The sequence below is a fragment of the Schistocerca nitens genome, chromosome 1, assembly GCF_023898315.1.
Source record: "Schistocerca nitens isolate TAMUIC-IGC-003100 chromosome 1, iqSchNite1.1, whole genome shotgun sequence".
Lineage (NCBI taxonomy): Eukaryota > Metazoa > Arthropoda > Insecta > Orthoptera > Acrididae > Schistocerca > Schistocerca nitens.
In genome coordinates, this window is record NC_064614.1 from 432,953,958 (window position 1) to 432,967,934 (window position 13,977).

The window sequence follows — 13,977 nt, forward strand, 5'->3', positions numbered from 1 at the left end:
GTCGGTTTGTCTCCCGTTACAAATAAAATTATTTTTAAAGCAGAATTTTACATGCCCATTCAACAGAGCGATCCCGAAGTAGCCTAGTACGATATTAGGTTTAGCGATATATAGTAAGAGGAACAATAAAACACGAAGCATTGTCAGCAGTCTGGTAGCAACCGAGCAGCGCCGCTTCTGCACGGCTGTAGCAGTCGGCCCGCGCACGGCGGCACACACACAGTCGCTGCTGGCTATTCTTCGTGTTCTACTGACCCTCATAATACAGGGTGTTACAAAAAGGTACGGCCAAACTTTCAGGAAACATTCCTCACACACAAAGAGAGAAAATATGTTATGTGGACATGTGTCCGGAAACGCTTACTTTCCATGTTACAGCTCATTTTATTACTTCTCTTCAAATCACATTAATCATGGAATGGAAACACACAGCAACAGAACGTACCAGCGTGACTTCAAACACTTTGTTACAGGAAATGTTCAAAACGTCCTCCGTTAGAGAGGATACAAGCATCCACCCTCCGTCGCATGGAATCCCTGATGCGCTGATGCAGCCCTGGAGAATGGCGCATTGTATCACAGCCGTCCACAATAAGAGCACGAAGAGTCTCTACATTTGGTACCGGGGTTGCGTAGACAAGAGCTTACAAATGCCCCCATAAATGAAAGTCAAGAGGGTTGAGGTCAGGAGAGCGTGGAGGCCATGGAATTGGTCCGCCTCTACCAATCCATCGGTCACCGAATCTGTTGTTGAGAAGCGTACGAACACTTCGGCTGAAATGTGCAGGAGCTTTATAGTGCATGAACATGTTGTGTCGTACTTGTAAAGGCACATGTTCTAGCAGCTCAGGTAGAGTATCCCGTATGAAATCATGATAACGTGCTCCATTGAGCTTAGGTGGAAGAACATGGGGCCCAATCAAGACATCACCAACAATGCCTGCCCAAACGTTCACAGAAAATCTGTGTTGATGACGTGATTGCACAATTGCGTGCGGATTCTCGTCAGCCCACACATGTTGATTGTGAAAATTTGCAATTTGATTACGTTGGAATGAAGCCTCATCCGTAAAGAGAACATTTGCACTGAAATGAGGATTGACACATTGTTGGATGAACCATTCGCAGAAGTGTACCCGTGGAGGCCAATCATCTGCTGATAGTGCCTGCACACGCTGTACATGGTACAGAAACAACTGGTTCTCTCGTACGGCACTCTCCATACAGTGACGTGGTCAACGTTACCTTGTACAGCAGCAACTTCTCTGACGCTGACATTAGGGTTATCGTCAACTGCACGAAGAATTGCCTCGTCCATTGCAGGTGTCCTCGTCGTTCTAGGTCTTCCCCAGTCGCGAGTCATAGGCTGGAATGTTCCGTGCTCCCTAAGACGCAGATTAATTGCTTCGAACGTCTTCCTGTCGGGACACCTTCGTTCTGGAAATCTGTCTCGATACAAACGTACCGCGCCACGGCTATTGCCCCGTGCTAATCCATACATCAAATGGGCATCTGCCAACTCCGCATTTGTAAACATTGCACTGACTGCAAAACCACGTTCGTGATGAACACTAACCTGTTGATGCTACATACTGATGTGCTTGATGCTAGTACTGTAGAGCAATGAGTTGCATGTCAACCCAAGCACCGAAGTCAACATTACCTTCCTTCAATTGAGCCAACTGGTGGTGAATCGAGGAAGTACAGTACATACTGACGAAACTAAAAATGAGCTCTAACATGGAAATTAAACGTTTCCGGGCACATGTCCACATAACATCTTTTCTTTATTTGTGTGAGAGGAATGTTTCCTGAAAGTTTGACCGTACCTTTTTGTAACACCCTGTATACATCGCTACACCGAATATTGCACTAGGCTAATTCGGAACCGTTCTATCGAACGAACGTGTGTAAAATCGTTCTTTTAAAATCATTGTATGAGGAAACAAAGCGACGCTTTCCGTTGACACTGCGCATCACATGAAAGACGTGACGATCATTATTTGCTTGGACTGACTTAGCTGCAAATTGCAAAAACAAAATTGCATAAATATCTGGCGAAACTCTAGAGACAATGCGTCTGACGACTCTTGGGACATACACCCTGTATACTGTTGCAGTCACAACACATTTCTGTGAAGTTATGATCGAACATTCAGCCAGTTCATTGCGTCGACACGATGTGGTCTTGTTTCGGTTATCAGTCGTAAGGAAGGTTTGACCTGTCGCTTCTCAGCTGCCACTTTCATTTCAGCAGAACTGTTGGCTGCATCTTGCTATCGTACCTAGACCTTCTCGTGCAGTTCTTCGAAGCCCTCCATCACCGGTTCAGAAAAAGAACGATTCATGTCTTATTACGTGATAAATCATTCCGTCTCTTCATTTTATTGCGTTACCTGTAATGATGATGATGATGATGATGATGATGATGATGATGATGATGACCTGTAATACATTTTTCTTTATTCCTCTCTCTGTCGTTCCACCAATTTTACTGAAGCAAAGTTTCAAAGCCTTTTATCGTTTCATTTGTGTTTACTCCATTCTGCACCTTTTGCATACATACAGAGCTGTGTTTTAAACATAGATTTTCGTGCTTTTTCTGCCGTTAGGTTTGCATTCCAGCAGTTCTCTTTTCAGAGAAATCGCTTTCTCCTTATACAAACTATGCTACTATGCCCTGTATCTCCCTTCTTTATCTATTCTGTTCCCAAGGTAGGAGTCTCTTGTCAGAATTTACACTGCCAGCATGTCCACCTTTTGCGGACGCCACTAACTTGGTTTTCGTTTTGTTCACATGCAAACTGAAGCTATCAGCTAGCACACGTTACATCTTATTTAGTGCCCGATTCAGCTCGTTTTCACTTTCAGTGACTATTGTTTTGTCATCAGCGAACCCGTAGAATGTAGATTTTTTTTTTCTCTGCAACAAACCATCCCACGTCGAGGTTGACCTTTACTTCCCTCACTGCCTCTCCTACACGAAAAATACAAATCAGTGGTGACAATGAGCAACTCTGCCTTGTACCCTTCCTGATTTTGGCATCTTGTATGAATCTCGCAGTCCTCCAGCCTCCTCCGGCCTGCTCCGCGCAATGAGAGATACCACACTGCCTTAGGGTGGGATGCTACCCCTGAAACAAAACTGGTCTTTTTTAATCTACTTTCAATTTTGTCTTCTAATCTTCGATAAAATATTTATGTGAATACGTTCAACGTATGTTATATTAGACTGCATGTACGATGATCTTCAGATCAATCGGCTTTCGCTCGCTTCAGAAACTTAATAATAACATTCTTTTCAGAATCTGGTGGAACTTTTCTAACTTCACAAACTTCATTCACGAGCTGCCACAGACGTTGCTCCGCTCTTTTGGCGCATGCCCTTAAGTGTTCTGCTACTGTTTCATCTTTACCTGGACACTTATTCCTCATGAGTTCAATGAAAGCTTTCTGAAATAATTTTCTCTATCGAATTCTAGCACTATGTCCTCATTTTAAGCTGACTATTTCCTCTGTCCAACTTCATGAGTTGGATAAAGGGTCGTAGCAACACTGTTACAATTCATACCAGATTTTATTGACAGACGTACACCGTATTACAGGCCCTCCCGCAACATGTCGTCTTTCCTCACACAAATGGAAGGCATCGTACACCGTCAGCCGTCAGCCGTCAGCGCGTTCATCTTTGCCGATGTCTCTCGAGGACGGCCCTGTGGCACGTACAATATCTGCTCTTGTTCTGTAGCAACTGGTGAATAGATCGCATTAGCACCGGCTCATATCGTGGTGAACATGGTGGATACGAAAGAGCTTCTGCTCGGGGTTTGCTGTTTAGCATCGTGCAATGTCAAGAAATTACATCAGCAGACTGCACTGACCGTCTGCCCCTGCGGTACAACGTGATGCAGAATGAATCCATGGATATCTTAAGCCACAATAAGCACCCCTTACGAGATGTAAGCAGCGCACGGCAGGAAAGTTGTCTGGGGGCATTAATTTTGTGTGTTCCATATTGAATTGGCGATTGGAATGACATCACATGGGTATGATGGGAGCAAGTCATGATGTAAGTAATATGTTTACAACCAATGTAAATATTTTATGTGAATTGTGTGTGTGTGTGTGTGTGTGTGTGTGTGTGTGTGTGTGAGAGAGAGAGAGAGAGAGAGAGAGAGAGAGAGAGAGAGAGAGAGAGAGAGAGAGAAATGGTTCAAATGGCTCTGAGCACTATGGGACTTAACTTCTGAGGTCATCAGTCCCCTAGAACTTAGAACTACTTAAACCTAACTAACCTAAGGACATCACACACATCCATGCCCGAGGCAGGATTCGAACCTGCGACCGTAGCGGTCGCGCGGTTCCAGACTGTAGCGCCTAGAACCGCTCGGCCACACCGGCCGGCTAGAGAGAGAGAGAGAGAGAGAGAGAGAGAGAGAGATTCAATGTGTCGGAGGCTGGCAGAGGTAGTACAAAGAAAAAAAATAAGAGAAACACGCATGATGTAGATGTTTCGCTCGTGTTACAGCAATCCTCTTGTGGAACTTACAAGGGAAACGCCCTTTCGCACCCCCCCCCCCCCTCAGATTAAGTTCAAATGGTTCAAATGGCTCTGAGCACTATGGGACTCAACTGCTGAGGTCATTAGTCCCCTAGAACTTAGAACTAGTTAAACCTAACTAACCTAAGGACATCACAAACATCCATGCCCGAGGCAGGATTCGAACCTGCGACCGTAGCGGTCTTGCGGTTCCAGACTGCAGCGCCTTGAACCGCACGGCCACTTCGGCCGGCTCAGATTAAGTGGTAAGTAGGCCCATTGGATAGTCCTTCAAAAATTGAACACAGATGAAGCATGAAAACAGGAAGAAGGTGTACTGAACTGTGGAGAAAAAGAAGAAAAATAGAAACAGTGAACGGTCCAAATTTAATATGTGTAATATCGAGCAATGTTAATGTTGTGTGGCGGTTGTGTGGTCACGGTGGTGGATTGCTTCACAGGGGATCCGGGTTCAAATCTTACCCGGCCCTTTTTCTCCCCTTAATAAAATCACAAAGTCATTGTCACATCTGTCCGCTGTATTCAAATTTGTGTGTGTGTGTGGTGTAATGTCACTCTGCAACAGTGACATGTAACGAAGGGACCTCCTGACGTATGAACCTCCTACTTGTTCTCCATAGGTACCACATGTTATGCCTCTTGCATCCCATTTTGGAAGTTTTTTTACTCTTGAATTCCTTCGTTGTAACATAGTTCACACCCGTTTATTTGTTGCTTTCGGTTCTGTGTGAGGTCTATGTGGCATCTCGCCTGCTCCTACTACTCGTCACATTTACTTGCGATGGTGATATATTCTTACCACATGACTCACATTGTGTGATGAAGAATGAGAGCAGGTCAGATGGCGCATAGACCTCTCACAGAAATGAAAACAACAAATAAACGAGTGTGAGCTATATTACAAGGAAGGAATTCAAGAGTCATAACTTCCAATTCAGAACGCAGGAGGCATCACATGTAGTACCTGTGCAGAACAAAAGAAGGTACGTACATCTGTAAGCCTTTCGTTACACATCGCTGTTGCAAACTGACATTAAGCCACGACACAGAAACAAATTTGAATACAGCAAATAGACACATCAATGACTGGAGGGAATGTTCATAATGTGTGTGTGTGTGTGTGTGTGTGTGTGTGTGTGTGTGTGTGTGTGAGGGGGGGGGGGGGATTGGACTGAGTGAGATTTGTGAACTCTGGTCTCCCACGTTGGAGTCCAACATTGTGACCACTCAACCAAGACACGACGACTATTAACGTTGCTCGATATTACAAACAATAAATTTGGACCGTTCCCTGTTTCTATTTTCCTTCTTTTTTCCACAGTTAAGTATACCTTCTTCCTGTTTTCATGCTTGAACTCTGTTCAGTTTTTGACGAACTATCCAATGGGCCAGCTTTCCACTAAATCTGAGGGAGGTGCGATGGGGAGTTTCCCGTATTAGTATAGTGCGCGCAGAACACCTTGGTCGGTAGATGACCAGACGGCAGGGCATGCCTGGGGAGAGCGGTAATAGTGGGGGCTACGGGCAGGCGCTGTAGGGACATGGGGGAAATGCTGAACGCTGGAGGGGAAGTGTCATTCTAAACTGAAGCCTACCTCAAATTTTCTGTAAATATTAAGGGGGGAGGGCTTCTCCACGCCCATACTTGCATGGTAACCATTAAAAAAAGATCTACTGTCATCTCTGCTTTGATTAATATCTAAAAGGATTTCGACGAAACTGAAGCGATTTATTTTCGCCTGGCTTGTTAACCATTTGCTTCTTTTGCCAAAACACAGCGTAGTTTATAGTCTCGTCTCACTGACAAGTTGTACAGACGCTGTTGCAAAAGAATTCTGAAAAAGCTATTTACTAAGATTGTTAAGTGATGAGCTGAGAAAAAGTGAGGTCCGTGCCTTATGTAAGAGTACATTACCGATACAAAATAAACGTTTAATGTTTTCACCTATGTTGTTACCAAACCAACAGCATTTCTTGTTTCAATAACTATTGATGGCCCTTAAAAATTGCTTCCTCTCGTCGAAAGACTGCAGTGACAGGAACAACACGGTAGATAATGTTGAAGTTTTGCATACTAACCACACAGCAAAATACTCTTCTCTTTGCTTGCTATCACTTACCAAAATCTCATTCCGATGTATCAAACCGTTTACCAAATATGAGGAATGTTTTGGAAATTTCATTCTGGCTTTAACGCTGACGTGGGCGATCTTAAGTTTGTGTGTTAAGTCACGTCAAATTTGGTGATAGAGACCTCCACCCAAGTCTAACGAAAAATTCAATACTCTGGCTGAAATTCATACGCTGCAACAATTATGTAATATGCACTAAACGGAAAATTATGTTGTTGTTGTGGTCTTCAGTCCTGAGACTGTTTTGATGCAGCTCTCCATGCTACTCTATCCTGTGCAAGCTTCTTCATCTCCCAGTACCTACTGCAACCTACATCCTTCTGAATCTGCTTAGTGTATTCATCTCTTGGTCTCCCTCTACGATTTTTACCCTCCCCGCTGCCCTCCAATGCTAAATTTGTGATCCCTTGATGCCTCAAAACATGTCCTACCAACCGATCCCTTCTTCTAGTCAAGTTGTACCACAAACGTCTCTTCTCCCCAATCCTATTCAATACCTCCTCATTAGTTACGTGATCTACCCATCTAATCTTCAGCATTCTTCTGTAGCACCACATTTCGAAAGCTTCTATTCTCTACCTGTTCAAACTATTTATCGTCCATGTTTCACTTCCATACATGGCTACACTCCATACAAATACTTTCAGAAACGACTTCCTGACACTTAATTCTATACTCGATGTTAACAAATTTCTCTTCTTCAGAAACGCTTTCCTTGCCATTGCCACTCTGCATTTTATATCCTCTCCACTTCGACCATCATCAGTTATTTTGCTCCACAAATAGCAAAACTCATTTAGTACTTTAAGTGTCTCATTTGCTAATCTATTTCCCTCAGCATCACCCGACTTAATTCGATTACATTCCATTATCCTCGTTTTGCTTTTGTTGAAGTTCATCTTATATCCTCCTTTCAAGACACTATCCTTTCCGTTCAACTGCTCTTCCAAGTCCTTTGCTGCCTCTGACAGAATTACAATGTTATCGGCGAACCTCAAAGTTTTTATTTCTTCTCCATGGATTTTAAAACCTACTCCGAATTTTTCTTTTGTTTCCTTTACTGCTTACTCAATATACAGATTGAATAACATCGGGGATCGGCTACAACACTGTCTCATTCCCTTCCCAACCACTGCTTCCCTTTCATGCCCCTAGACTCTCACAACTGCCATCTGGTTTCTGTACAAATTGTAAATAGCCTTTCGCTCCCTGTATTTTACCCAGGACGTGCGCCTCGACTCTGTCATCGCGGACCGGCCGAAAGGTTTCAGACACTTGTCAGCCTGCCCTTCCGAACGAACAAGTTCACCCAGCGCTTTGGCCGAAAACTGTCCCTGCGCATTGGCTACTGTATCCTGCGGGAGCTATACGCACTGTCATGATTATTGAGATTCACTGCCGTAATTCATTGTCTTGTAGTTCTTCGTCGGGCTGCGCACAGAGCGCGCCCACATCTAGGTTTGACTCATGGCACGCAGAAAGGGAAGCTGAGTCATCTGCTGCGCTACTGAAAGAACATACTTTCGTAAACGAAGCAAAGTTGCTGAAGTAGTTTTTCGGTAAACGTTTTACTTATAGCATAAAAAATAAAAAAAAACATATTTGGGATTCGCATGTTTTTTCGCTATTCAAGTGTTTTCAAGCGATTGCAGGAAAAATATTGGTTAAAAATGTTTGATTATTTCAAACTGTATGTCTCACGACACTGCATCATGATGAGGTGGTAGGTTATCTTTCCTCTATTGGTCGTACTTATTACGATACTTAAAATCTGAGTAACTCACTGCCCACTGTTCGAAGAACTTTCAATGAATTAAGGTGCAAATTGCGACTGCTAATCTTAGGGAAGCTGAAATTGGCAATCTGAAATTAATGCTAGGTTTGAAAAAAGTGACGCAAAGCGGGCTTCGATCCCACAACCTTTCGGTTTCCAGCTATGCGTTCTTCCGCTAGACCACCACACTGCTCCGAATTAGATCCCTTCTGCTGAATCCTCGAGGCACTACTGCCCGCATCGTTTTCACAACTTAACTTTAATTCATTATAATTCAAACAACTTGTACGAAATATTTATAAATTGTACACAAAAACCTTCCATGTGAATCAGTGTATCTGTTACTCAACACCAGCTTAAGAAGTCCTACCGCAGTTTCTTATGGGATTAGCCTGCATGCACAGACGGAAGCGAGCAAGCGACTTCAATCTATATATAGAAAGAGAAGAGAAGACGAGAGATACATAATCTGCTACCCAAGGTAACCTTTTCCTGGTCCCCTTCAACCCCATCTCTGTTCCTTTTCTGTTGCATTTACCATACCTCTTAAGTCCATTCTATTGGTTTCCTACATCAGCAACTTCTTGGGGGTTATTTTCTGTTCTTCCATAAAAGCGCTTTTTTAGTTTCCTCAAAGTGTCTAGGTTCCAACCTATCTTTACTTAATTTCATGAATTTCAACTAGCATTTCGTTAACACTAGATTACGGTTACTGGCGATACCAGCATTTTGATAACTTTTGCAGTCTGTAACTTAATTCCGGACATCTTCCTTGACCCGTTGGCGTCTTCGACGTGTACCTCCTTCTCAACGAGTTCTCGCAAACTGTATTCACAACGACTGATTCATATCCAGCAAAAACTTAAATTAATGTTAATGAATAACGCAGCCAGCCCCATACTGCCCCTCTCATTTTGCATATCAAGACCGAATTCTTTAACCTTGCTTTCGCCATCTGTATTCCATTTTTCCTTTATGTTTAAATTCTCAAGTCAAACATCTTACGTGTTGATTAATTTTATCATACATTTCTTCAATACACTGTTCCGCATCTATGGTTGGCATGTGTATTTGTATGATTACAATGACCACTGGATAACCATTCAAATTTACACCAATGTTCTTTCATTATTATCTTACTGCTGCAATGCCATTATCTGACAAAGAGTACGAATATGTATTCATGCAGTGTGTGGACACTAAGTTGGGAATGTGGGTCTCACGGGGAGCGTGCAAGGGATAAATCCCTGTAGACGCACCATCCTCTGTGCCCTCGGTGGCTCAGATGGATAGAGCGTCTGCCACGTAAGCAGGAGATCCCGGGTTCGAGTCCTGGTCGGGGCACACATTTTCAACTGACCCCGTTGATGTATATCAACGCCTGTCGGCAGCGTAGGGTCTTGATTTAATTATAACAATATTTTCACTCCGAAAATTCTGATCATCGCAGCTAACTGATTCATAAAATATCTACCTGCACTCTTTACGATTCTACCTTAGCTTTTTCAGTTTTGCCACACTGCGTTAGCGTTCAAACAGTTCAAGTGTCAACCCACTTACCATTCGCTCCTTGCCTAAGAGCTCTTCCCGAGAAGTCCGCGCTCAGCGATCTGAATCGTGGGCTATTTTACCTTTTGAGTATTTCACTCAGGAGGAAGCCATCGTGACATTTTTGGCAGAGAACTGCACGTACTAGGAATCCTTGCTCGTGAAAGGCAGAGCTTCGCCCTCCATGAAACACGTCAGGTTGTCAGGATTCTTTATAATCTTGCCGGCAGCTTCAAACCAGATAGCTCATCACTATATGGTGGCCTATCTTCGCTGAGACGTCACAATCACACTAAGGTCTGGGGATTTTTTTCCCTATATAGAGGTTACAATTTGCATTTCCAAACTCAAAGGTCTGAGATTCAGACCTCTGTCAGTCGGTACTACAATCTTTATCCATGTACAGGCCAAATTTCACTATGGTTCCGTACCCATGTTAAACTGTAGGTCCGGCTACCCAGCCACTGCAAAGAAAGGCAGGGGCACACCACTGTCAACATGACCATACCTAGTAAAGCTAGGAGGTTGATGACAGCTTTAACTAACAATAAGTACGTGTATTGTGCTGTCACAGTTACATTATCAGTATTTATGAACTACACGCAAGCGCTAGGTGGAACATCCGTGGTATAAATCTTGAACATTGGTGAAGCAAGAAATGGGTGCTGTGGCAGTCTATCAACTAATCTGCAGGCATTTTCATTTAAACATTTTTCAATTAGTATGGTGCCTAACATGTTACGGGCATGGCATCTTGATCTTACATAGAATAATTTTCTGAAAATAATATACTTTCCTTTCCGTCAGACGGTATCGAACATTGAAGATAGTTCCACAAAGGTTTTTCTTTCTTCCCCTGAAATACCTGGTGGATATGATTCGTAAGAAGCAGCACCCGATGGCAGCTATTTCTCGTGGAACAGAATCCTTTGTGTTCGACGAGATTGCACTGGAGTATTCTCAGTTGACTTTTGTTGTACAGCAATCTCTTGAGAATTTTACAGCATACGCTTAGAATAAGGCCATAGGGTCAACATACTTCCGCAAAGTAGCAGGCTTTTCCACGGTTTACTATGGCCACAATTTTTTTCTCTATTGAGAAAGGATGGGAGTCCACATTTCTTTACGACGTCACAAAACATTTAGCACTGCACTGCATGTTTTTAGGGGCACGCCGTTTCAGATGGTAGATATAAATCAGGCTTGTTCCTTTTCTTGATTTCTTTCAGGGGATCTGAAATTTCTATACAGAAAGTCATATGAGAACCGAGAGTCCGTTTTAGCTCCTTACTTTTAGTCCTTAGTTCATTGTGGATTTTCCACTTCACATTATTTTTAGTGACTTCTGACGCTCTTATATAAGTTCGTATGCTTCCACGACTCCTGTCATTTTGAAGAAAATAATTCTGCGTGTTATGTGGCGTCATTGTAAAACACCAAAGTAAATAAATTCCGACGTTTCGACCGATTTGCTGTATACTGATGAATGTCTTCCCCTGTTTGCTGTCTACTTCAGTTGTCTGATAGCTATCGACGTCATATGTCTAGGATGTCATTGGACAATTCGAAGAGAGGTTGCTATAGAGAGGGATGACTTTACAGCAGGCTACTGACTGTGCTACTCTGATAGCGGACGTTCTGGTTAAGGCAAGCAATCTACTTGCCACATGATCTGGCTTTATTATAGAGTTATTGACACGATAGCTTGGGGTGTTAGTGTCTAATACCCGGCAGAGAGACTATAATTTCCTGTTGGTAGCTTAGGCTTATTGTCAGTGTATTCCCGTTCTCTTTCATGCGGGAGTCTAAGCCATCCAGTAATTGATCAGTGACCTCTTTGGGAGGCGACGGGAAGGGCATCCCGCCAATTGTTTGCTCTACGCTGTTACGATTAAGAGGAAAAGGTACACTCCGCTCGTGAAGTATCACTAAAATTGCCAAATCCAATTATTAACATGCCAGCCCCGTGAAGAAACGGGATACAGGCCAGGAAAAAATAAGAAGAGAAGACATTCTTGCAACGCCTTACATACTAGTACTTTGGGGAAAAAAATTTAAACAGTTCCGTTTTTCTCTATTCCCCAATTTTCTTCTTAATATACGCACATGACAATAAGCCCGGGTGCTCTGATTCCAAGCCTGGTTTGGGACACCGTACTACTTCATGGGATATCCATCGTGACTAGTTTTATACAAATTGTTTTTTGCTCTACGCTGTTACAATTAAGAGGGAAGGTACACTCCATTCGTGAAGTGCAAAGAAATAGCTTCTTTGTCATCCTCATCCTGTGGTCATTAACTTCTGTGCAGAAAATGAGTGTTCATCTTGTTACGACGGCAGCACAGTTTTCACGGCATTTCAGCTATCGTCCATATACCCCTCTTTATCAGCAAACGCGCCAGGAATTAAGCAGCTTTTATGACGCTATCAGCTTAAGTCGTTCTCAAACATGCCGCCTTATTTCACAGGAAAGACAATGGGATGTTCTGACAAAGACGCGCTTCCACACGAATATTCACAGAATCTACAATTGATGTGTCAAAAACAGACTATCACAATCATGAATACGAGCAATCTTTTTTCACATTGATCTACACGGATGATACCCAAAAGACGTCTCACATCTTTATGGTTATCAATACAGTAGTAGCAGCAGCAGTTGTTGTTGATGCTGTTCCCAGTTCGAAGACTGATTTGCTGCGGTGCCCCACGGTAGTCTGTCTTGCAGATGTCTCTTCGTCTCTACATATTTACTGCAACCTACATGATTTTGAACATGTTTATAGTACTCATGTCTTGGTCTTTCTCTACAATTTTTAACCCTTCCCCACACTTTCTACCATAAAGAAACTGATTATTCTTTGATACCTGAGGATGTGTGTTACCAATCGATCCTACCTTTTTCTCAAGCTGTGCCATAATTTTGGTTTTTCTTTTTTAGTATCTCTGTATTAGTTGTACAATCTACCAATCCAATCTTCAGCGTTCTTCTGTAGCGCCACATTCCAAAAGCTTCCATTCTCTTCGTATCCGTACTGCAGATCGCCACAATTTCGCTTCGCCAGAAGATTATGAATATGATATTTGTCGAAACATAGAGGCATCTCAACACTGCCAGCTGGCGGAAGACTGCAAGTACTTTTCACCACTACCTTGGAAAAGCGAGTCGAGTATTGATTCTATACGCGTGTGTTTATGAAAATATAAACAGAGCATAATTCCTGTATTTCGCTTTGTGTTTTCGTCTTAAAAATCACCTTGTTAAAAATATGTGGTGTCGTCTTAAAGAGAAACTTGCAATAATGCACTGTAATAAAGGCACGATGAGGTAGCATAAAATTTATACCATGGCTTACATTTTGTTTGCGGCGCTGAAGTATTTTCTGTAAGTACTTGCTTTTGTGTACCAGTTCGCACAGTGTAACGGCCCGCGCGTTAGCCTTGAGAGACAGGGGAGTGTTACAGATGATTACGTGGTGGTGAAGGCGCACGACAGCAAGGTGTTTAGTGATGGTGTTAAAATGCAATGATCTGAGTGTGGATAAAGGTCACAAAATTATTAAAATGGGAATTGCAAGCAAATTGCTTGCAAACAATTGCAAGCGTTCTAATTTTCTTATTTCGTGTTGTACTCTACATCAGGCCTTTCGTTTTTAAGTAAAAGGTTACAACACATCAGAAAACCATACCATGCATTACTGTCAATTTGTTCCGACATTAGAAAGATATGATACATATTAGTACTGGTATCGATACTAAACATCTATCTCTACTACTGATTAAAACCAAATTATCGACATCGATGTCCTCTCCTATGTGATGGTGGAGAATTCAGGGTGCGCCACGTTCCAGTAGCATTCTTGATAAAAATTTCCAAGTGTCACTTCACAGCATTTGAAGCGGTTGTTGCAGCAAGTAAAGGCTACCACAAAAATATTTGTTTGTGTTTTTTTTTTTTCGT

At 42.7% G+C, this 13,977-nt stretch overlaps 1 protein-coding gene and 1 non-coding gene across 3 annotated transcripts in view; one reads left to right on the forward strand and one right to left on the reverse strand.

Moving 5' to 3' along the window:
* LOC126251169 (MLX-interacting protein) overlaps positions 1–13,977 on the reverse strand; it is a 420,910-nt gene that overhangs the window by 246,500 nt on the left and 160,433 nt on the right. The gene's annotated exons all lie outside the window — the stretch shown is intronic.
* Positions 9,737–9,811, forward strand: Trnat-cgu (transfer RNA threonine (anticodon CGU)). The gene has a single exon. It is a non-coding gene; the product is annotated as a tRNA-Thr (tRNA).